Genomic DNA, 24072 nt, shown 5'->3' with positions numbered 1-24072 from the left:
CTGGGAGCCAGGTTTCCTGTTGTTGTATATACAGATCATCGCAACCTTCAATACCTTAAGACAACCAAGGCACTGTCCATGAGACAACTTCGTTGGTCTCAATTCTTTTGTGAATATGAATTCACTATACAATTCCGCCCTGGATCTAGAAATGGCAAAGCAGACGCTCTATCACGGCTGGGGTTTCAACATTTAGAGAATCCGGTTGATGCTCCGTCTATCATCCCCGAGAAGCACATCATAGGAGGAGTGATCACCGGAGATGTATTTCAGGACCAGGTTAGGAAGAGTCAGCTCTCGGCGAACATGCGGGCCATTGTAGGGTCGCATGAGACTCAAACGGTGGATGGGTGTGTTTGCGTTCAGGGAGGAGTAGTATTACCTACATCTGATTTGCAAGCCCAGGTACTAGCTTGGTATCATTCACATCCCCTGTCGGGGCATCCCGGAATAAAGAAAACTACTAAGACCATACGGGAAAAGTTTTGGTGGCCAACCATGTTGCACGATATAGAGCAGTACGTGAAGACATGTCATGTTTGTGCCCAAACCAAGAGTTCCCATCAGAAACCCGTGGGTCTTCTACTGCCTATTGCTTCTCCTCCGGGTCCCTGGCATACGGTCTCCCTAGATCTTATAGTGGACCTACCAGTAACGAAGAAATTGAATAACACCTTGCTGGTAGTAGTGGATCATTTCACAAAGACTGCACACTTTATCCCATTGCCTGGTCTGCCCAAAGCCTCAGAATTGGCCTCTATTTTCTTACAACACATTGTTCGCCTCCATGGCTTGCCCTCGGTTCTGATCTCAGATAGGGGGGCTCAATTTGTATCTCGGTTTTGGAAATACTTATGTGCTCTGCTGCAGATTGATGTGCGACTATCTTCTAGCCATCATCCGCAGTCAGATGGCCAGACCGAGAGGGTCAATCAGTGTTTTGAGCAATACGTAAGAAATCAGGCTTTACACTCCTTGGCTGACTGGGACGAGTGGGTATGGTTGGCAGAAATATCGTATAATAACAGTCCACATACATCCACCACTATGACACCTTTTTTTTGTTCCCACGGTTTCCATCCGAAGTTGTTGCCTGTGGGGGTCTCGATTGACAGCCCTACTCCTGCTGTCACTGACCTAGTACTGAAGCTACAAACCCTACACAGTAAGACATTGGAGGAGCTAGACATGGCCAAAACACGATATAAGGAGGGGGCTGATTTGCACAGGAGGTTGGAACCAATCTATGCTCCAGGGGATAAAGTGTGGCTTTCCACAAAAAACATTACACTCAAAGGTCCTCGCAAGTTTACTCCCAGATACATAGGCCCTTACACTGTCCTTAAGGTGGTCAATCCAGTGGCGGTGAAGCTTGAATTACCTGCTTCGTTTCGGATTCATCCGGTTTTCCATGTGTCATTGATAAAACCCGTTGAGCCTGGCATGAGTCTCCCTAGAACACCCGCTCCTGTCCTTGTTTCCGACACTGAGGAATATGAAGTTGAGGATATTGTAGACTCACGCACTCGGGGTCGTTCTCTCCAATATCTGTTGCATTGGAAAGGGTATGGGGTGGAGGAGCGCACATGGGAGTACGCTCGTGATGTACATGCCCCCCGGTTGGTACGGCAGTTCCATCGTCGGTACCCTGACAAACCCAAACCCAGTGGAGAGTGTCTTAGGGGGAGTGTGCTGTCATGCCCCGCGGTCATGCCTGGAGATGCGGGAGGTATTTAAGGAGCATGGAAGGCTTCTAACACTGCTTAGCGTTCTAGCTGTTAGCCCGTTTTCCGTCTCTTCGTGGTTTTGTCTGACTTCCTGTCTGGGAGTGTTTCCTGTTTCCGGTTCAGAGGTCGTTGTTGTAGCGGACAGTACGAGCTTCGTGCTGTTCCTTGTGCGGCAGTGGTTGGATCTCCCCGTAGTCTTTAGGGACAGCAACGGTAGTCACGCGCTGGTCCATTTGCCCTGCTGAAGTCGTCGACGGTCCAGAAGCCTCCGGTGTCAAGTAAGGCCTCGGCGTTAGTAGCGTGGTGCTACTCACGGGGCTATTCTCTGTTCAGCTCTCTGTTGAGCTCTCTGTTGTGGACTACTGGTGCTTATTTTATACGAATCCTGCGGTTAAGGAGCCTCTCTGACAACTTTGGTCAGAGGGATATTGTTTTCTTGTAACTCTTTAGTTCCGTTCATATTTCATTACCCCCATTAGGCAGGAGAAACTGGCGGGGACCTTTGGGGTTTATCGTAGGTTACAGTGGTACTTCATCAATACACACGGTAACCATTAGTCATTGCCGGGGTTTATTGGGAGAGGGTTGTTCAAGCATATCCCTTACATTCTTTTCCACTCACATTCCCTGCAGCTCTTCGTTGTCATATTCACCTCAGATTATCAGTGGACAAACAAGGAGACTAGAATCCCGCCTACTCACACTCATTAGAAGATAGGGGTAAGCGCCACAATTACAGTTCAAGATATGGTCTAGGAATAGATTGAACGTTGGTGGTAATCTTTGTGTATTCACATAGGGGTCCTGACATCTACAATAAGATACATGCTGAGAAATTCCCAAAGTTAACATAGTGTGGTAGGTGTATTTTCATTCACACAAGGTTAGACTGTAAAGAGGGAGATTAATGCGCATTAACGAAGTGTCTTTGTTTTACAGCTGTGAAGGTCTGCCTGTTACCCAGACGTTGTGCACCACACAATCTACCTTTTTTCCCTGCCTACCCTTGTTTTGTTTCCCTGTTTTCCCTAGCGTCCCTCCTGGCTCTAGTGTTTGATAGAGCGGAAGGGGCGTGGGGGACGACTGAGGACTTCTCTTCAGGATTCCTGGCGCTCCTGCAGAACAGAGCCATTGATCATTACAGTGTGGTCCTGCCTTATGTAGTCTTTGTGCTACAGCGTGTATAAGACGGCCATCTGTTACCAAGGAGACATTGATGGATAGAATGATGTTCCAGCAACAGCTGAACGATCTGATGAATATCAAAATCGACTCCGATCTCGATTAGTGCTTGCCTACATGAGGGCAAAAGGAGCGTCTGAGGTTCCGTGTGAATTGGAACGACACTTTTTGGGTGTGTTTGAATATGGACGAATCTGGTATCTGCGAACCGCAAATGACGAGTTTAGTGGGTGTACGCGTTTTCGCTACGCTACTATGAACGGATCGTCTCATTTCTAGGTATTTCCATTCGAACCCTCGGGTTCCATTTTAGATACGGCATCCATTTTGTCTCTTGCCCTCAAGTAGCCAGCGAACGGACCTTGTCCGCTTTGTGACCCTGGGATTCCCAAGCTTTTACGGAAGACACGTGTTCCTTTGAGGGTGTCTTTTATGATGAGGGAAATGACACGGCAGAGGCAGATGGCCCCGCTCAGGGCTCATCTTGCCGTACTGGTCTATTGTTTCAGTCATGCCTGCATTAGTCACGAGGCCTTTGATTCTGCAATTAGGTTTCCGTTATTACCCTCTACACTCGTTTCTAATCTGTTGTGCATCCTTGTTCTTCCTTTGCATCTGTTTCTGTCCTTCCTCCTAATGTGTTTACAGTCAGAATGGAATGTGCTTAATGTGGGGATGATCTGCTTTTACAGTTGGGAACCGGCAATGAAGCTGAAATTGTATTCCGGGTTTCTGAAACATGAATGCGACCCTTTTGAAGTTTACTGTGGGAACTAAATTGTAACCTTTGTTTGCCATGTTGTTCTATGACCAAAATGTGTATAAAAGGAGCGATCCACTTGTGCAATTTGAAGCAGTCTCCCAGAACCTACACGTTGTGTACTTCTTGCGACTTCTGTATCCCTGCAGTAAATAAACGCTGATCTTTGACACCGCCGGAAGTGTCCCGAGTCTCTGTGTTTTGTACGCCGGAACAGGTAACCCACGAAGGTTTCAGGTGTTGTCCCCTGGCACCGCTGGGCCTTAGAATAGCCCAGTCCTTCACTGGTCACCAGTGGCATTGGACTCAATTCCTCTTTCCCCACACCAGACCCTGCCCCTTCATGGCCTCTCCCCCTTCTCATACAGTAAAAGCACTTTTTAATGTTGCAGGTATGCATATGGTGAAATACAAACAATCATTGGCAAAGCAAACAGATCTCGCCTATGCAAGAGTTATTGTCTTTGTCAATGTATTTTAGCAATATGTGCAGCATGGTTGAAAGTTAAGAAAACTAGCATTGGCAAAAAAGTTGGTTTGGCTTTTCACATACTTACAGTTACCGCAAATAATTGCTACATATCCTTTCCCTCACGATGTTACTAAGGAGCAAATTTACTGACAAGTCATGCAAAACAATGCAGTCAGACAGCTTGCTGTGCTGCATGACAGGGAGATGGCAGGAATGCACCATATCCACAAAGATGTGGCACATTGCTGCTCTCCCTCTGCACTGGCATGATGAGTGCAGCCTAGCACCAACGCAGGCACCAGGGAACCACAATTAGGCCCCGGTAGCCAAAGGAAAGGGTCCCTCATTCGCAGATCACAACCTTTTGCAATAAACTGCTTGGTTAGGAACATGGAGCTAAATGATGGCAAACTATCAAAAATACTAGGAACTCACTTTGAAATGCTTTTTTATCCACATGTTTGCTGTGGCTGTTTTGATAACCTTTCGCTGGGAAACAGGGCATGGTATAGACCTAGACTGCTTTTTACACTCACCCTGGACTTTTTTGATATTCATTTAATTTTTTTACAGTACTTAAAAGAGGCGATCCGATGCTCAGACTGGTGAAAGATGCATCTGTTTTTTTGTTTTACTTGCTGCTAGCACCACATGTATGTTCTGATGTAGGGAATGATGTAAGTGTGCCAATGCAAAAAAGAGTGTCACTTTCCTCATATAGATGCAGTTGTATATAACACAAACGTGGCCCTGAGGCTTTGGGGCACTCTACATGAGCACCACATAATATTCCTGATGGTCAAATTAATTTGGTCAAATTCTTGTAGATTAAGTGATTTGCCCAGAATCACAGTATGCTTAGCTGACGCTGGGACTTGAACGTGGTTTCCCAGTTTCAAAGTCAGTTAAGGCCACAACCTCTCCCTATTGATTGCAGTAATTGATATCTGGCAGACAAAAGAGAAGAGCAGAGATTGATTTATCTGCGCTTGTCATAGGGAGTGGAGGGACACAAAAAATAAACTGAGGAACGCCCTCACCAACTACCCATCACCCATTGTGGTATGCATATGACTGTGTATGCAAAAGCTGAACAACAGCCTTTCATGTTGTGCACTTGAGATGGCATCCAAGGTGGCCCAAGCAGGTTGGACTCCTTAGTAGCCCATCAACAGGCCTCAGCCTGAGGCTCATCGGCTGATGGCCGATTGTGCAGTTTGTCAATCCGAGGCTTGCACTATATGGTGCAAGGGTGCCTACATCATAGCCTAGGTTGTTTTTGTGCAGGAATGGACACATGCCCACACAAAAACAATTGTCTGTGACGTTTTATTCACCACATGTAGAAAGAGTAAAAAACTAGGAGAAATTAACATATTTCTCCTTCTGTTTTTTAACCAATGAACAAAACACTTCTGACCATCACAGAGTAAGCGGCGGACCCAATACTCCTGCAGTACAGGAATTTTTCACCCCATTGAGTGCTGAGTAGGTGCTAAACTTAGTTAAGGTGACCAAATCAGGGTCCCCCAATGACCCCTGTCCACCTAAGATCCTACATCTTGCACCAGAAAGTGTAACCACTCGACTAACAGTTATGTTTAACAAAATATTCAAATCAAGATAATTTCTAGTAGATTGAAAGAGAGCCTCCATCCTTCCTGTAATAGTTTCCAGTCTTAACCCACAAGACCCTAGTAGTTATAGGCCCATTTCTAGACTAACCTTTCTATCCAAAGTCTTAGAAAAGGTGCTAAGCATGGAACTGGGCTCTTTATTATCACCAACAAGCTTCTGGACCCGACACAATTTGGCTTTAGAAGTGCACACAGCATGGAGACACCTCTGATCGTGGCATTGGAAGAACTCATGTCTATCTTGGATGGAGCTGGAAAAGTACTTTGATCCTATTGCGTCTCTTGGTGGCCTTCCACACGGTCACTCATGACATACTGATCAGCAGGCTTGCAGAGCTTGGTATAAGAGGTTCTGCTCTCAGGCTACTGAAATCCTTCCTTTTATAGAGGGATCAACATGTTGCGATGGGTGAATTTACCTTCAACTGGTTTAGCCTGCAATGTGGGGTACAAAAGGGCTCTTCATTGAGCCCTACTCTTTTTAATCTTTACTTGACCCCACTGGCAAGACTTATTAGATCCTTCGGCTTCTAAATTGTTGCATACGCCGTCAACACTCAAATGGTGGTCTCGGTAACAAACAACCCAGATGAAACAGCAAAGCGCTTCAACTCAACTATGGGTCAGACAGACAACTGGATGAAAGTCAAAGGTTTAAAGTTTAATTCTGATAAAATGGAAGTGCTTCTTTACGGATATGATATCTCCTTTTGGTCACCAAACTGGTGGCCTACGGAAATGGGCTCTCCACCAAGGCCGGTACAGTAAAGTGAGAAATGTGGGCATTGTCTTCAACAATAAACTACATTTTGAAGATAAGATCAATGCTTTTGTGTCTTCTGATTTTTATACTCTGAGGATCATTTGGACTATATGTCTTTTTATTCCTCCCGCTGTCCACAAAACTGTTGTGACAGAATTAGCCATATCCAGATTGGGTTATGGCAATGCGCTATGTTTAAACATCCAAAAAAGACTTCTCCAGAAGTTACAGATGCTGCAAGATACATCAGTTTGGCTACTGCTGGGCATTCTGACATATAAATCAGTGTCCTCAGGTCTGGCTAAGTTGCACTGGCTTCAGTTTGAAAAATAATTGAATTGAAGGCACTCTGGATAGCCTTCAAGGCACTACACAACATTGGCCCAGACCATGTAAAAGACAGACTAATTTGGTACACTTCTTTCACAAAACTCAGATCATCTACAGCCAAGTTTTTGGTGATTCCAAAAACTAGACAAGCCTCCTGAAGAGGTTGATGTTTTATCTTAGGAACAGCCAAAATGTGGAATGCCCTTCCTATGTATCTGAAAAGCAGTCCTAATCTGATGTATTTTAGAAAATCTTTAAAAACCTATCTCTTCAGCAGATAGACTCTGCATTATCCTCTTAATTACAGAAGAGGCACCAAGATGCCTCAGGACAATCAAGCACTTTACAAAATCAAATCAAAAATTTAAAAAGAAATCATATTATTATGCCTCACCTGGGAAGGCATAGCATTTTGACACATTCCCAGGTTTACTAGTCTTAATACATTTGATAATGCTCCAAAATCCATGTGTGAATATGTGGGAACACAAATGTTCTACCCATGGAATGTCTTCTCACGGCAGACTAACGCAAGGCAGTGACTTGTGCTGCCTTGCGTTACTCCAGATCTACTAAGCCACGAGAGCCACGCAAGATGCCTTTGCGGAGCTTAGAAAGCTTAGTAAATCTCACTGAAGCCCTTGCATTGCTGTGCGACTACTTGCGTGACGCAGTGACAATGCAAGGGCTTTATAAATATGGGCCTAAATGTCCCTCTTAAGTACGATGCAACTGCTTATAATGTACTTCTCAAAGTTGAGGGTGTGTGTCTTCAACATAAAAATGTACATATCCATTTTTGCTACTCTAATAAAGCTTTGATATTCTTTCATGAACGTGTAGCTCCAGAAGTCGTATATTCTTTCTTTAAGGTGCAGTTCAGCAAGTCGCTGCTAGGTGTCCCTCACAAGTCAAATGCAAAAATATGAACTTCTTATGTGGAGCTGCAGGTCCACTAGTCATTACTAGGTGCCCCTATTGAGACAGAAGCAAAATCATCGACATCCTTAAATGTAGTTGCACTTCCACTAGTGGTTGCTAGGTGGCCCTCACAAATGAAATGCAAAAGCACTGAAATTATTACACACAGCTGCAGGTGTACAAGTCATTGCTTGGTGTCCCTCACAAGTCAAATGCAAAAGCATTTACATTCTTTAATTAATCTGCAGTTCCTCAATTCTTTACTAGGTGTCTCTCTCAAAGTAAAATGCAAAAGCTTTGAAATTTTTACTCAAAACTGCAGTTCCACTAATCGTTACTAGCTGACGAGAGTTAAATGCAAATGCATTGATATTGTTTCATGAAGGTCCAGTTCCACTAGCTGTCCCTCAAAAGTGGAATGCAAATATATTGAAATCTTTTCATGAAGCTGTGTGTCCAGAAGTCATTACTAGGTGTTCCCTTGTCTTCAAATGCAAAAGCACTGAAATATTTTCAGAAAGTTGCAGTTCCACTTGTTAATAGAGGTCCAGCTCAAGTCAGAAGCAACTGCTTCAAATGATCAGCACTTGGCTGTGGGGTGGGGGGTAGTTTAAGTATATAAATATTAATGGACACTTTGCTACTTTAACCTGTTCTGCTTCCTTTCCATAGGAGTAATTATTTGTCAAAGCTGGTTCATAATAATGAGTCCAAATAACAGATTTCGATAGATTTCCTAGGGGCAAGTGGTATTAGTGCAACCATGTGAAGTTTCTCTAGGGGTGAGTGGTGTTAATACACCCTTATTGACGCTCCTTCTAGGGGCGAGTGGTGGTGCTTCAGCCATTTGATGGTCCCTCTTTGCGATTATCTTTGCACTTTTTGTTCTAGGGGCAAGCGATGTTAGTGCGGCCTTGCAAATCTTCCTTTAAGGGTTAGTGGTGTTGATGCAGCGTAATTAACACTCTCTATAGAGGCGAGCGATGTTACTGTGGCCTTGTAAAGCTCCCTTTCTGCAGCCTTTTGAATCTCCCATTAGGGGAGAATAGCGTTACTACAGCCTAGTGAAGAACAACCTGCACCACGCTGGGGGTGTCATACGGTCCCTACAAATTAAGTAGGACTGTGTACTTGGACAAAATAAACTTCATAATATGGAGACTCACACATATTGTCAGAAGATGTTTGCCCAATTCTTAGCTAGCTCACAGTGCCCCATTTGAATTCCTAACCTTACCAGGGTAGCAGATGGTATCAGCAACCTCCAACATGACCACTCTTATTCCCCAAGAAATCATGGAAACAGATCTACCTTTTCGTTGTTACTTTTTACATGCCCAAGGTAAACACGCTTGCCCCTAGAACAAAAAGTGCAAAGATAATCGCAAAGAGGGACCATCAAATGGCTGAAGCAACACCACTCGCCCCTAGAAGGAGCGTTAATAAGGGTGTATTAACACCACTCACCCCTAGAGAAACTAGACGACGTAATGAATATATGTTCCAACCAAAGCATTAATAACTGAGGTGTGCAGAGAAAAAACAGATAAGAAATTAAGCATAAATTGAGCCCCATGAGAGGAAAAAATATTGGAGATCAGAATATGAAAGTTGTTTATCAAAGAAAAACTGCACCCCTATGAGGAATTAATCAAGATAAAGTATTGAAGGAAAAAGTCCTTTGTTGTGATTTTTTAGATACATTTATGTTTTGTTATAATTGTTTGTCCTGAAGAGGGTGGAGAGAACATATAAAAAAGCGTTGCGTCAATGACTTCAGTTTTATTTGAATGTGATTTAATATTGAATATTTGTGTAATTTTTACTGTTGGCTTTAATTACTCATGAATGTGAAGTATTTTATTGCTATTGCTGCTTAGAACACTTCAGATTAATTGATTTAGATCAAAATGGAATTGATGTACTTTGATATCTAAACATTCTATTAGATTTTTTTTTAATGCAAAATTATAAGTTTTTCTTATCTTGTGTAAGACTATTTTGTAACTCTGAAAATAATGAATGTGTAATAAATTGGACTTTTTTACATTATGCAATGTTTGGTGTTTAGCGACAACATTTACATGTTATCTGTCAAGAAAGGTTTAATTTTTACAATAGAAACTATACTGTACAGATGGTATGAGTTATTGAAGGAGTGTTAAGAAAAGGGAGCTTTTTAACCTGGGGGATGGGGGGTAATTCTAGTTTAAGTTTCAATAGTTTATAACTGCATGTATAAAAACGAGTTTTATAATATGAGGCTGTTTATTCACAGCGGCAATTCTAATCCATTATACCTGTTGCGCTACTGCGTTGTGAAATGTATATTTGCCTATGCATAGAACTGCAAGTTGTATGAACTTTCTTTTGTCTCTGTATAGCTATGAATTCCATATGCTTGTAGAATTGAACAAACTCAATAAAAATATGTTAAAAAAAGGGAGCTTTTCCATTAGTGAATCAACCAACTGCAATCTCAAGCACAGGTTCAGGGCACATTCGTAAGTGCACAAGAGGTAGCGGAACACAGGCTGTACGCAATGAAGCCATATAGTCTGGAAGGACAGAAACCAGTGCTCTTCCAGTTCCTGAAGTAGAGGCATGCCAAAGAAATGCACCATGCGTTCCCAGTACAACAGGACGTAAGGCAGTGCCAGCTCCATTTGTTCCTGAACTGGGACATCCATTGTGGAGAAAGAACAATAAAATCAGTAGCCCTGTAACTAGGATCAGGACCAGCAGAAGACCTCCAAAGATGCTTTTGAGGACAGACTGGATGAAGGATGGAATAACTCTGAATGCCATCTGGAAAGTGTTGACCAACCCAGAGCCTTCTCTCTCAAAAAACCCTACAATTCCAGTCATATTAGACATATTAAAAATACAATGGACCAGCTCCCCAAAATGTTGTGGGAAGTTAATACAGAGAAACGCCTGTATCTCCGAAGAGAAATGAGCCACCTGCAGCTGAAACTTCTCCTTGGCCGAATTTAAGGCCACATCTTTCTGAAACAAGAAGGCTTTCAGTTTGCTCAGGGCGTCAAAGCTCACAGTGGTATGATTAATCGAAGGAAACAGAGTGTCCTCCCTAGTTATACGGGTAGGAGGAAACAGGACTTGTGTGCAACATGTTACAATGGAAGTGACGGTCACCACATAGACAACACCTGGCTTCATTCCACAGCAACCCCGATTATTCAACATCAAGTAACTCCCATTTGAGAGCAGTCTGAAAGTTGGGCGTATCACAGCCGTCGGAGACCCATTCAAGTGACAAGAAAGATTCACCACAGATGCATTGGAAGCCCCATGCAAGAAACGTCCTTGAACACCAATGACCCACTTAAAGTATTCTATCAGTTCAAACCACTAAGAAAAAATTCAGTGTACTTATTCCTACACCGGAAAGTGAAAGAAAGTATCCACTGTTGACGTACAAACCCTTCACAAATGCCTCAAACCTGCCCACTTGGTGGTGTTGTAGACCGTTATGACAGTGAAATGTGGAGATTGGCAGTGTAATATATCCATTGATTATCCAATCCGAGGATACTATTTCTGAAACGGTAAAAGGTAATCTGTCTAGCTTCTTAATGTCTAACATTCTGTATTTAGCATCTTTTCATGCCATAGTTATCTGTTGTTCCGAAAGATGACAGGGCGAAAACAGAGTACTGGCATTAATGTGTCACCATGGCAACTTAGCCAGAACGTAATGTTTGTAATGTCCAGCTCAGCAATAGATTCGGCCTAAGTTGGGACTGCCCATGCTGTAATGCAGACATGTCTTGCTGAAGCACATCTATTGTGGATGAGACAATGTTACACAGGGAATGGATTCTAGATAAAAATGTAGTCACCCTGTTATTCACTACTGCTAGAGCTTGTTCTTAGTAGGGGTGGGCGGAATTTGCGAAGATGCCTTTCGCAAAATTTCGCGAAACGTCAAAAAATCTCGGCGAACACGTGAAATTTTACGTGCTCGCAGAGATTTTAGGCTGATTAATGCATTACTGAATTTGAGCTTCAACTCGGACACCTGCTTTATTTATATCTGTAAGTGCTTCCTGTTGAGGTTTAGTTTTTGTGACAGGATCATCGTGTCAGGAGGAATCCTGCCCTGCATATTGATCCATGACGATGCCACCGTTTTATGCAATACCTCTACTCAACTGGAGTACTTTCTACTGGCTTATCAGTAAGTGCTACCTCATTGGGTAAATGTATAGTGCTTTTCTTACACTACAGCTGCGTAAAAGGCCAGAAGAGTTGTCTCCCGTGACCATGTGTGTGCTACCTCGTTGGGTAAATGTATAGTGCTTTTCCTACACTACAGCTGCGTAAAGGGCCAGAAGAGTTGTCTCCCGTGACCATGTGTGTGCTACCTCGTTAGGTAAATGTATAGTGCTTTTCCTACACTACAGTTGCGCAAAGGGCCAGAAGAGTTGTCTCCCATGAACATGTGTGTCTGTAACTTTGCCATCGCGCCGAAAGGCGCCAGGGTCCCTTGAGTGGGCTGTCCATCATAGTGGGGAAAGGGAGGGAAGATGTTGCATACCGCTAGGGTGTGTGGGGTGGGGCCAAACGGGCGGGGCTTCTATTCGAGTTCACTTGCCTCTTGTTTATAAAGGGTCAGAGACCGATCAGAGTAGCAGATGAGGAGAAAGAAGCTCCTGGCCACAGGAACTAAACCGGGATTGCGCTTGAGAAAGTCATGGATGCACAGAGCTCCATCAAGGATCACAGCTAATTTTTGACGGTAGATATGGGGAGAAAAGCAGCCCAGCCTCGACCTAGCTCACAAATGTTTTTGGCTGATTAATGTGTTACTGAATTTGAGCTTCAACTCGGGCACCTACTTTATTTATATCTGTAAGTGCTTCCTGTTGAGGTTTAATTTTTGTGACAGGAGCACCGTGCCAGAATGAATCCTGTGCAATACCTCTACTGTCATGCCCCATTGCCCCACCCCGAATTTCCGTTCCCCTGCGGATTGCGGAAGTTTTGACATTTTCACGTTCCGCGCGGAACACAAAAATGCCGAAATTTCGCAAGTTCCGCGAGCGGAACGGAATTTGCCGCCCACCCTTAGTTCTAAGTTAGCCCTATCAATCTCACGCAGCCTTTAAGCAGTTTCTTGTTGAAATATTTTCCATATCTCGCTATAGACAGCATAAAGGATGTGCTTTTGATGTGGTTTCCGAGGACCCACTAAATAGTCTAGTAAATCCAGATGATCAGATTAAAGGGGCAAGTGCTGATTCACCTGGGACAGTGTTGAGGCTTTTAGCAAATCAAGGCACAACTTCCCAACACTGTAATTGGTTACAGCCCCGAGTGTTCACTCTACACATATTGCATGTCAGGCCTAAGTACCGTAAATCCCCTGATGTTGCCCAGGAATCTAACCTGACATTTGTTAGTGTCTAGTGGCCACACTAATCATCCCTTTCGATTGGGATCAGATGAGTTATGTCTACTCTTAGGCAGCATGGTATCAATAGTGTGTTCATTGTATGGTGTAATTTGCTGCCAGTTATTGAATCGTGTAAGAGTGGGAACCCATGGTATGTTTAAATCTTTTATCTTAACCAGGCCAAGGCACATAGTCTGGTGCATAGTTTTGTTCAGGAAAACCATCTGTTGCAGCATTAAACAGGCCCTGAATAAGGCCTAAGTTCCCTGAACTTGCCATCCTCTAGTCCCCTCTATCGTGGGCCTCCAATAGTTGAAACCGTGTGCAGAGAGCTGGGAGAGAAAGGAAGCAAAATAGATCAACTTAGTGTCAGTTAACATATTTTTCTTCACAGGGGATGGTGAAAGCCTATAATATAAAGAGGCCGAGTCAGATGTGTCATAAGCAGAAAAATAGTCAAACTTCTGTGTAAAGGCTTTTGGGGGCCTTGGTGGTGCAGGAAAATGTTCCCATTGTGTAAAATTAAACACTTCACTAGGTGTACTATTTTTGTAAAGAAAATGATGATGTAATGTTGATAAGAGAACACCTCACCGAAATTATCTGTACCATCATAAAACTCATCAGAAGAAAACACAGTGGAATGTTCTAGTTTTTCTAACATTTAATACAAAGTATTGATGTCCCAATCGTCAGAAATGGTGCTAGGGGCAAAAATATAATTTAAAGAAATTTTAAACAAATGTGGAATTTGTAACAGTTAAGTAGGACAATATACAAAAAATGATACCTTGTCCCGTGCAATCCCAACCAGAACTGGAACAGCTGAAAGGACAAGTTTCTTAATTCACGGTGTGAGGATGCTTGTGGCTTTAGAACAAAATTCACAATTTGTACTGCAGAGCGTTCAGGGACAAAGTGTTCATTTAGGAGAAGGAAGAACATGGTCACAAAACCAATCCAAAGTACTACGAAAAAGAATGTAATTGTAATCCAAAGGTGCAACCATGGATTTTAGCCAACGATAGACGACACGTACCTTTAGATTGAAAGTTAAGGGTGGTGGAGGCGGTGGAACCTCCGATGCACCGGAGGAAAAGTTATCAAAGTCGATGAAGTATCCAGATGCCATCCTGTCTATCATGGGCAATTCTGCAGACTGGTTCAAATAAGAAGAAGACTCGATCTGTGGTCTGTTTATATAGGTCTTGTTCAATTCTGAATTACGAATCAAAATTTGTGTTTCTGTACTTGTATACTGCATAGTAGTCATTGCATACTTCATTGTTGTTCATAGTTGTCTCATGTTGAGGAAAACATGCTTCATCTGTAATCAAGGCTTCCATCTTAACTTCCTGAATGGTAGGGAGAGGAGATTGGCAGCTGCCCAGGTCTACTATTGAGAATCGGCCACATAGTGGGGTGTGATCAGATCAATAAAGACAAACCTCTTGTCTTTGCATTTTGCAAGGGGCGGAAGAAGTACAGTTTTTGTACCTTCAACAGCCAGGACAGGCACAGGTACTCTGTAGGAAAGCCCTAATCTTCTTTTTTGTCCACACCTTTTCCCTGACCAGATCTCTGATCTTTGGGATCCAGCTGGTTCTTGCCAAAACAACCTTCACTTCTCCAGTGGCGGTGTCTTTTACTTGGACATTGTTTTGTTTATCCCAGAAGTCATTCAATTCCTGTAAAACAGCCAAACGTTCATTGATGTGAAATGGTGTTTCTGGCACCACTGTACTGGCACTATCGAGGTCTGGGACACACATCTGAACCTCAAACAGGGACAGGAGTATGACCACCCAGCGACTTTCTTGGCATGTTATTCAAAGCCCTCTGTACCCCATATAGGTGATGAACCCAACTGCAACCTGAGCCTAGTACCTTTGCTGTTAAAGACTGCTTTAAGTCTAGGTTTCTCCTCTCAAAAACTGCATTTCCCTCGAGATGGTACAGAGATGAGAAACGCAGGGTCACACCCATACTTTCTATAGCCTTTTTGTAAGCCTAAAAGATAAATGCTGGACCGTGGTGGGAATGTAATGTATCAACAGCGTATGTCTCAATAAAGACTCGCAAATCCTTTATAAAAGTTTGGGCGTCAACAGATCACTGTGGCCATACCCACAGGAATCCAGAGCAGTAATCCACTGCCACCAAGATGTACTTGTAAGTCCAATCAGATGATAAGGGGCCGCAGTGGTCTAGATATACACAAGCCAAAGGCTTGTTTGAAAATCAAAAGAGGTATCTGGGGTGAGTCTGCTACTCTGGACCCTTTCGTTTGTCGGCAGATGTCACATCTGAGGAGAAAGTCCTTGGTCTGTTTGTAAAGACCTGGCCACCAATAGCGCTGCTGCAATAAAGAAAATGTAGCCGCCACCCCAGCATGTGCCAAAGCTAGCCCCTCATGTGCAGCTAGTATGAGTACTAGTCTACTATAATTGTCTAGTATTACTCTATTGCCCAATTCTGGAATATGAGCATACAGTATATTCTGTGCATCTACTTTGTAGGAGTACTTGAGTGGAAAACCTTTCGGCATATGTGTGTCGTTGCATGCAGCATTGACAGCCACCATGATGTCCATGTCTATTCTCGTACTTGAACGAGTTATTGCAGCAAATGCGGAAGTGCAAACCCTCGCTTTTGCGGCTTCATCAGGCAATGAATTCCCTGCAACGTGTACTCCATCACGTTGATGAGTCAATGTATGTAACACATGAGCCCGTTGCAAGCATTCTTTCAGCTTAGCCACCTGTTCCCAAAAGAACTTGTGCTTCACTCTGCAGCCTTTGGAATCCTTGAATCCATTCTCACTCCAATAATAAAGATATTCATTAAATGACTGTACATAATAATATGAATCACACACTATGTTTGGGGAATCTAGCATCCATATTTTGTAGTGAAAGTACCAGAGACTTGAGTTCTGCCAATTGTGCCTTCTGGCAATTGTGCGTGCAATCACCTAGTGACTATGTGTAAGTTTTTTCCGGATGGAATTCTCCATTGTGCATTCAGTATGTAGTAATAGCGTTTGAGAGGCAATATTTCATTAGGTAGAGGATATTCCTGCTTATACTGGAGAAATGCTTGTGTTTGTAATGTGGAGTCAAATCTGTAGTCTACGTCTGTTGCAGTGAGGGAATTTGCCCATTGTATCCATCTTGGATGCAACCCTTTTGCATTTGGAACACTAGTTATGGTAACCACCTAAGGTCTGTACTGGGGCGACAAAAATAAATCATTTTCCTTGAGCCAGGGCATGCTCTTTCACTACAGCAGTCTGAACTGCTTTCAGAATCTTTTCAGTAAGTGCAAAATGCATTTCAGTATTTTCATAGGGAATGTTTATGCAATCAGAACTGTATCACCTTCGTTAAGCATGACGTGTGTATCCTGATGTACCAGCGATTAAGAGGATCACCAGATTTGTAGTATTCACATGTGTATATAAGTGCTTGGAAGCTTTCATATCCGCTTGTACTGAATAAAAATTTTCAGTGTGTTCCTGTGTCCAATGCTTACTCGACAAATCTGGACCTATAAGCTCGCAGAATGGTTTTACCCATTCTGCGTATTCAGGAATGTATTTTCTGTCAAAATTTAGAAATCCCAATATGGATTTTAATATTTTCAGAGTCGGTGGTTGGAGCAATGCACACTTCTCTAAAAAATGCATTGTCAGGCTCTTGCACTCACTTGACTGCTCATATCCCAGGAAGAGAGCACGGAGATGAGATATTTTTGATTTTTTGAAATTTAATGTGTAGCCCATGTGAGCGAACTCCAAGATAATACGGTCCACACTTGCCAAGTGCTTCATTAGGGCTGCGTCCCTTAAGTATATGTCAATGACATATGACAGTGCCTGATCATGAAAATTCTCAAGTAATTCTGTGATTCTGGCTGAAAACAGCCCAGGGCTAGTCTTATACCCCTGGGTTAAACTACAGAATTGTGAAGGCAGTCAAATATCTGCTTCCAGGTGATATGTTTTGGCAGAAGAATCCATTGAAGATCTCAAGCATTGTTTTTTATTTTTTCCACATAATGTTATGTATTAGTGCGGCATGATGTGCATTTTGTTCTGCAAATGTATGAGTATCTGTGTTCAAATGTGTATAATCTAATACAAGACGATAAATGTGATTGAGTTTCAGTACTGGAAACAGGATTATTCATGGAAGAGGTGCAACTTTCAATCACACCTTGATTTTCAAGTTGTCTTAGGATCTCCCTCATTTGTATTTTTGCTTCATTTTGAAGTGGGTATTGTATTTGAGGTTGTGGGGCTGGCTTTCAGAGTATGTCATGCTAAGGTGAACCGTCATCCTACCCCACATGCTTGTAGTATAACATGGAAGCTAGCACTAAGATACACTCCCTGCGTATGAGTGTTGTACTGATTCTGGAACGAGGTCAGAGAAGGCTGTAATACTACTGTTTCTCCCTTTGGGCAATCCATTACGAAGTCAGGCGGCCAATCATTTTTTGGGCCAGCAAAATGTCACAACCTTGAGTGAGTTCCTCCCAAAAGATGGCATTTATAAATCTTTGTACATCCCTTTCCAACTGTAGCTGGACTTCGTATAAACAGTGTAGAAAGCTTACCCTTGTATTAGGTGTTTCCTCCATGATAAATTCATTTAGTGCTACTCCCACCAGAAAATCCATCAGTGTTAGACCTGGCACCTTGGTGTGGGTCTCCCTTCCATTTTTGCTGTTGCCTCATGTGTTTTTGCTGGTGTTAGATGCTTTGGGCACTGTGCCACTGCTGTCCAGTGCCACAGTGCAAGTGCTCCCTATGGTAAGTTGATATATGAATTAGTGATTCCATGATTGGTTGGTTTGGTTTACCTGTTAGACCCTAGTACAGTGCACCAGGAGTGCCCAGGGCTGGTAATCCAAATACTGCTGGTGGGCTTGCAGCACTGGTTGTGCCACCCAAAGAAGCAGCCTGTAAAAGTGTGTCTAAATCCTGCCATTGCAGAGCCTGCATGCAGTCTGGTACTGTCATGCTGACTGGGCAAGTGCACCCACTTGTCAGTCCTTAAACCTTCCCTTTTCTTCATATCAGACACCCCTATGGTAGGCCCAAGGGCAGGGTGCATTGTAAGTATAAGGTAGGACATGCCCTGGTGTGTGTGGCATGTTCGAATAGTGAATTACAGCCATTTTTGTTTTTCACTATTGCAAGGCTACCTGTTCTCCATACGCCAGAATGGGCAGTTTAATTATTACATCTTATAATCCTAACTGACTCAGGGAACATGGTAGAAATTTGAATTTAGCATGCCTGAACTCAGAATGATAAAATAGATCTTTTAGTGAAGTTGGTGTTAACATTCTGTGTTTGAAAATACTACTTTTTGAAAGTAGGTATTTTCTTGTCTAACAATGTAACCCTGCCTCTGCTAGGCTGTGTATTCCTTGTCTGGAGTTTGAGTGACAGGGGCTGGGGGATTGCAGAAGACACGGTGAGTCAGCACAGGGCTGAATAGAGAGATCTTCATCTAGTTGGGTGGGAGGAGTTGCACCTGGGACCTGAATAGGGATGTGCCTTCCCTCCACAATGCTGGCTCCACCTCCTGTGGTGGGTCTGATGTCTCTGCCCTGCACTCTGAAAGGAAAGGAGGAGTCTTGTCAACAAAACGCTCCAGGACTGACCAGAACTGGTTTGGACTAGGCAAAGGCCTCTCTGCCTTCAGAGAACAGAGAGAAACTTAGTATAAATATTGGGACCCAAACCCAAGATCACTTTGGGAAACAAGAATAAACCTTTGCTGAGGAGTGGAACCAGAAGAAACTAAGGAGAGACTGAGACTAAGCTGAAGTGCTGCTTGGGGAATTGGCTTGCAGTGGTTGCCTGACTGCCAAAGAAAGGAGAAAGGACTTTGTGTGCAATTTTATTCAACTTGCGAAGGATCTCCAAGGGCTTGAAAAAGAGCTTGCCTCCTGCGGAAGTCTCAGGGCCAACAGACTTCACCCACCAGCTCCCCAAGAGTTCTTTTGAAGTGCCTGCAGTTGTGCTGGACTTTTTGAGGACTTGCGTGTCGCAAGGAGCTGGAAGCGTGACTCAAGAACCAGAAGCGTGTCGCCGAACTGCCACTGCCGCTTCACAACACGAAGCACCTCGCATCGACGGAGAAGAGGATCGACGTCGCAACAGACGCTGATGCATCACCGGGAAGCGTGTCGCAGAAGAATCGTTGAGTCATCGCAGGTCCACCGAAGCGCCTCGCATCGCCGGAGAAGAGGATCGATGTCACATCAGACGCCGCTGCATCTCTGGAAAGCATGTTTCAGGGCCTGTCGCGGCTCATTGCTGAAAAAGAGGATCGACGTCGCATCAGGCGCCATTGCATCTCCGGGAAGCGTGTTGCAGGGCCTGTCGTGGCTCATCGTCGGAGAAGAGGATCGACGTCGCATCAGACACCGCCGCATCAACGGGAAGAGTGTCTCAGGGCCTGTCGCGGCTTGCATCATTGTGGAAGCAACTCGCATTGCCAGGGGAGAGGATCGACGTTGCATCAGATGCAGCCACATCACTGGGAAGCATGTCGCAAGGCCTGTTCCGGCTTGCATTGTGAGGAAACATCTCACATCACCGGAGAAGAGGATCGACATCGCATCAGGCGCCGCCGCATCACCGGGAAGCGTGTCGCATCAAGAAGTAAGCGCCATCTTTGTTTATTTGCACCGGATCACCGCCCTTGCAACACTTTCGTTGCCATGCGTGTCGCATCCTAAGGTACATTGAACTCTGAGTGTCGCATTTACCATCTTAAGAGAAATAAGCTAAATTCTACCATTTTAAAGTAACAGTAATATGGATTTTTGACATTTATGGTCTTGTGTTAAGTCTATGTGGCCACGTGGGCAGTTGCGAGGGTGTGAGGGAACACAAAACGTAAGGAAGTGGAGTAAGCGGTCTTTATTATACACATATAGTAGTAATATGATCCAGAGTTCTCATACGGAAGTTATAGGCCAAAGTTCAGTCAGGTTGTTTTGAAGATAAAGGAAGAGAAAACAAAATTTAAAAAAAACCAAAGGAAAGAGAAGTCCTCTCCTTGGGTCAGAGCCGGGCTGTCAGGGTCTTCTGGTTTTCTCCCTTGCTTTCGCTCTTGATGCCGTCGGGTAGGGAAGGGAAGGAAAGACAAAAGAGGATGGGGTCAGTGTCTTGACCTTATCTCTTTCTGTTAAGAGTTTGTGCTACCGTCACCAAAGGAAAGGATGTGTGTCAGGGGTAAGGTGGGTGTTGGGATTTTACACACAACACACCTGTGTACCCTATCTCCCCAGACTTCCCCCCCACCCCCACCAGAACAATCCCTGAAGAGGTACTCGCCTCAGGCCACGACCCCTTTCTAGGGCCGTGGTGTCAGGACCCAGGGCGTCTTCTCCCTTCTCTAGCCCGCCGGGTATGCTCACGGTGCACAATATCCTTCTGGCGTCCCGCTGTGCTGGTCCCTTCATGCCTCCTTCGTCTCTCTCCTCGTTCTGCTCCGTACGAGTCTCCCACTCTTCTCCGCCGTTGTTCGCTGCCGCCTCTCTCCGCTCCGCTCTCGACTCCCGCTCCTCTCCTTCTGTATTGCTGTCATTCGCCACCTCATTCCGCTCCGCATTAAACTCCTGCTCTTCCTCTCCTCCGATGCTATCGCACCCCACCCCTCCTACTCTCGTCGAATTTGGGCACTTCTCTTCCGTATGCATCACTGGCCCCTCCCTCCTGGCTTGATCCGCCACTAGACCGCTGCTTATTTCCGGTACGGGTGGTTTTGGCACGTCCTGTCCCCACTTCCGGTCCTCCGTGTTCAGGTCCCCATTAAAGTCTATATAAAGAATACTTATTTTTGATATAAAACTGGTGTGGTGTCCATCTGTAGTGTTGTCACTTGATTACTGCTTTACACACTGCCTCTGAGATAAGCCTGTCTGCTCGTGCCAAGCTACCAAGGGAGTGAGCAGGGGTTATTTTAGGAGTGTACCCCCTTACCCTGACTAGATGCAAGGGTCCCTGCTTGTCACAGGTACCACCTATGCCAACTAGAGACCCCCAAATCTAACAATCAGTTTCTGGCAAACTATTGTGACTTCTGCCGCACTGTCCAGCATTGTCTATGCCTACTCCCCATTCAGAAGCAGAGTCCTCTAAATCCGGGATATGCCTTTTAGTCAGGCTACCTTTTTCTTTTTAAATTGATGTATTTTTATTCTGGGTTTATCTTCTTGTTTGATTATATATTCCGATGAGCGTTGTGAGTCTTTTCTTTGTTTCACGTGCTCTTCTGATTTTCTTTCTCACCATCCTCCTCTCTCCGAGCGTCTGTCGGATGTATCCTGAAAGGAACCAGAGGCATATATATCAGTGTCCTGATACCTGTCAGGTGGTTTAACATTATCATGGTTACATAGTTTGAAACCATTTTTCGGTAGATTCCTGTGTAGGAGACTCACCCCGTGATTTAGTTTTTTCTTTATTTTTCTTATTGTCCCATTTTTCTTTGTGGACGAGTTAGGTGCTTACTTAGAGCTATGCTTTTTAGAATTACTCTTTACCTGTGGTGTGCCTGGTCTGGCTCCCAAATTATCTCTACCCAACGTAGCATGGGTTTCTTAGATAATTTGAGGCAGTTTGCAGTCCTGTTGTGCAAATCTCTCAAGTGTTGGTGTATAGCTAACGCCGCTGCTTCCCCTTTAATGCTATTCAACATTATGGCGGATTTGCAGCAAACTTGCCCATCAGTTTCATCCCTAAGTCCAGAGCCGGTGCAGCCCTGTGTTCCTGCTGCACATGTTTTAATACTACAAGTAACACCGCCAGTGAAGGGGTGCCATGTGTTCTGGTATATAATGCCGCTAAGACCATACCCCAAGTGGCACAATCTCCTACCTTGGGAGCCATCCCCATTGGCAAGCAAATTGTTAACATCTTATGCTTTTCCTGCGGACCTGTATGGGGAAATACTGCTGCAAGCTGATTTGTTTTTTGTGTGATACAAAATGGAATCTCTTCCTTTTTGGTGGGTATTTTTCCCATTACTGCATTCAGTGTTTGTGGGCTAATGCCTGGTGTAGCTAACTGTGGTGCTAGAGCTTCAACAGTCCACACAGGAGCAAGAGTTAATGTTCGCATTACGAATTGTGTAAGACTTCTGTATATTGTTACTAGAATATTATATAATCCCCGTATCTGATCAGGCGGTCAACATTTGGATGTGGTGTGTGTCCGGCTAGGACTGGCTAGGTCGCCGCCTCATCACTAAGCGGACCCAGTATCACATTCTGGATACTATGGGGAAGGGCGCCTTTAAACCAATTGGTATGTTCTTAGAAGAATTTGTATCTCCTCCTAAGGAGTGTATTCATCCGGTGTTTCACCTACTTCATAAAATACCTCTATTCTAAAGGCTTCGTGTGCCTCTACCATGAAGGTAACATCCCCCCCCGTCAAGTGTGAGGCCATGCTGAAGTAATCTTTGAATGACTGCATGTCTGCAGTTCTTAGAAATGTTTTATGCCATGATCAATGTAAATACATTTACAGAATTCGTCTAACACAGGGGGAGCTATATAATCTCAGCTCTCTCTCTTTCTATAGCCAGGCTTTTGGATTCAAGGGCTGCTCTTCTGGCTAGTCTCTTAAAGAATTCTTCCTCTTCTACTAGTTCTTATTCCTACCCCGGGTTGCCTGACCTACCCCCTCAGGAGGGGAAAACACCCTAGGTGCAGTTTTAGCGCAGACGTGAGTGGGTACCTCATCTTCTTCTCTAATTAGGTTAGAGGGACAATCTTTTGGAGTACTGTCCCCACTTTCACGGTCCCTGTCAATCTCCTCAGAGAAGACATGCCCACTTGCTGCTTGGCCTGCATCTAGCCTTGCAAGGGCCTCCTGGAGACCTGCTTTTGTAGGCTTTGAGCCAGTTCTGATGTTTGTGGCTGTACTAAGATGCAGATAAGGGATCAGGTTGAGTTCCTGAACTATCTCCTCTGTGTCAAACATTTTTAGGACAGTTGGGACCTTTTTAGAAAATCATCAAAAATTCAAAAAGACTATTTAAGGTCTAACTGATTAGTACACATTTTAAACTTCTAATACAATAGACTGGGAAACGTAACAAAAGGCCCTAACAGTTCACATTTGGAGATTTGGAAAAAATCGAAGTATTTAAAAAAAAAATAATAATTTGACAAACTTTTGTTGTAGATTTCATCATGGAATCACCTATTGACAAAGTGGTATCAGCAAATACAAAGGAGCATATTTATGTTTGACTTGCGCCTCATTTACGCCGCCGTTGCGTCACTTTTGTGACGCAGCAGCGGCGCAAATCCTGCGCCATGGTGCGGGGTATTTACAACGTGACGCATCTGGGAGATGCGTCACGTTGTAAAGCCCTGCGCCACATGTAGGCGTTCCAGGGCAGGTGGGGGCGTTCCGGCGCAGGAACGCCTCCTAAAAGTGGCTGAGTGAAATCTACAAGATTTCACTCAGTCACTTTTAAGCCCATGCTGCGTCAAAACCCTGCGCCTGCTTGAAGCAGGCGTAAGGATTGACGCAGCATTGTGCAGATAGGGCACCCCAGAGCCTTGCTGGAGCTGCGTCGCGCTTGCGACGCAACTCCAGCAATGCGCCACTTTTACGGCACAGATGCGTGACGCATCTGTGCCATTTTTGCCCCATGGTGCGCCGCATTATAAATGCGGCGCATCCATGATGGCGGAGCTGGGGCGCAAAATAACTGGCGCATCCCTGCTGATATGCAGGGATGCGTCAGTTATTATAAATATGCCCCATAGTCTTTTATCCCACTGCTGAACAACCAATGTGGGAAGGTGGCTTTTAATG

This window comes from Triturus cristatus, chromosome 11 (genome assembly GCF_964204655.1).
Source record: "Triturus cristatus chromosome 11, aTriCri1.1, whole genome shotgun sequence".
Lineage (NCBI taxonomy): Eukaryota > Metazoa > Chordata > Amphibia > Caudata > Salamandridae > Triturus > Triturus cristatus.
The sequence above is the reverse complement of the archived record's forward strand: the minus strand, read 5'-3'. Positions refer to the sequence as shown.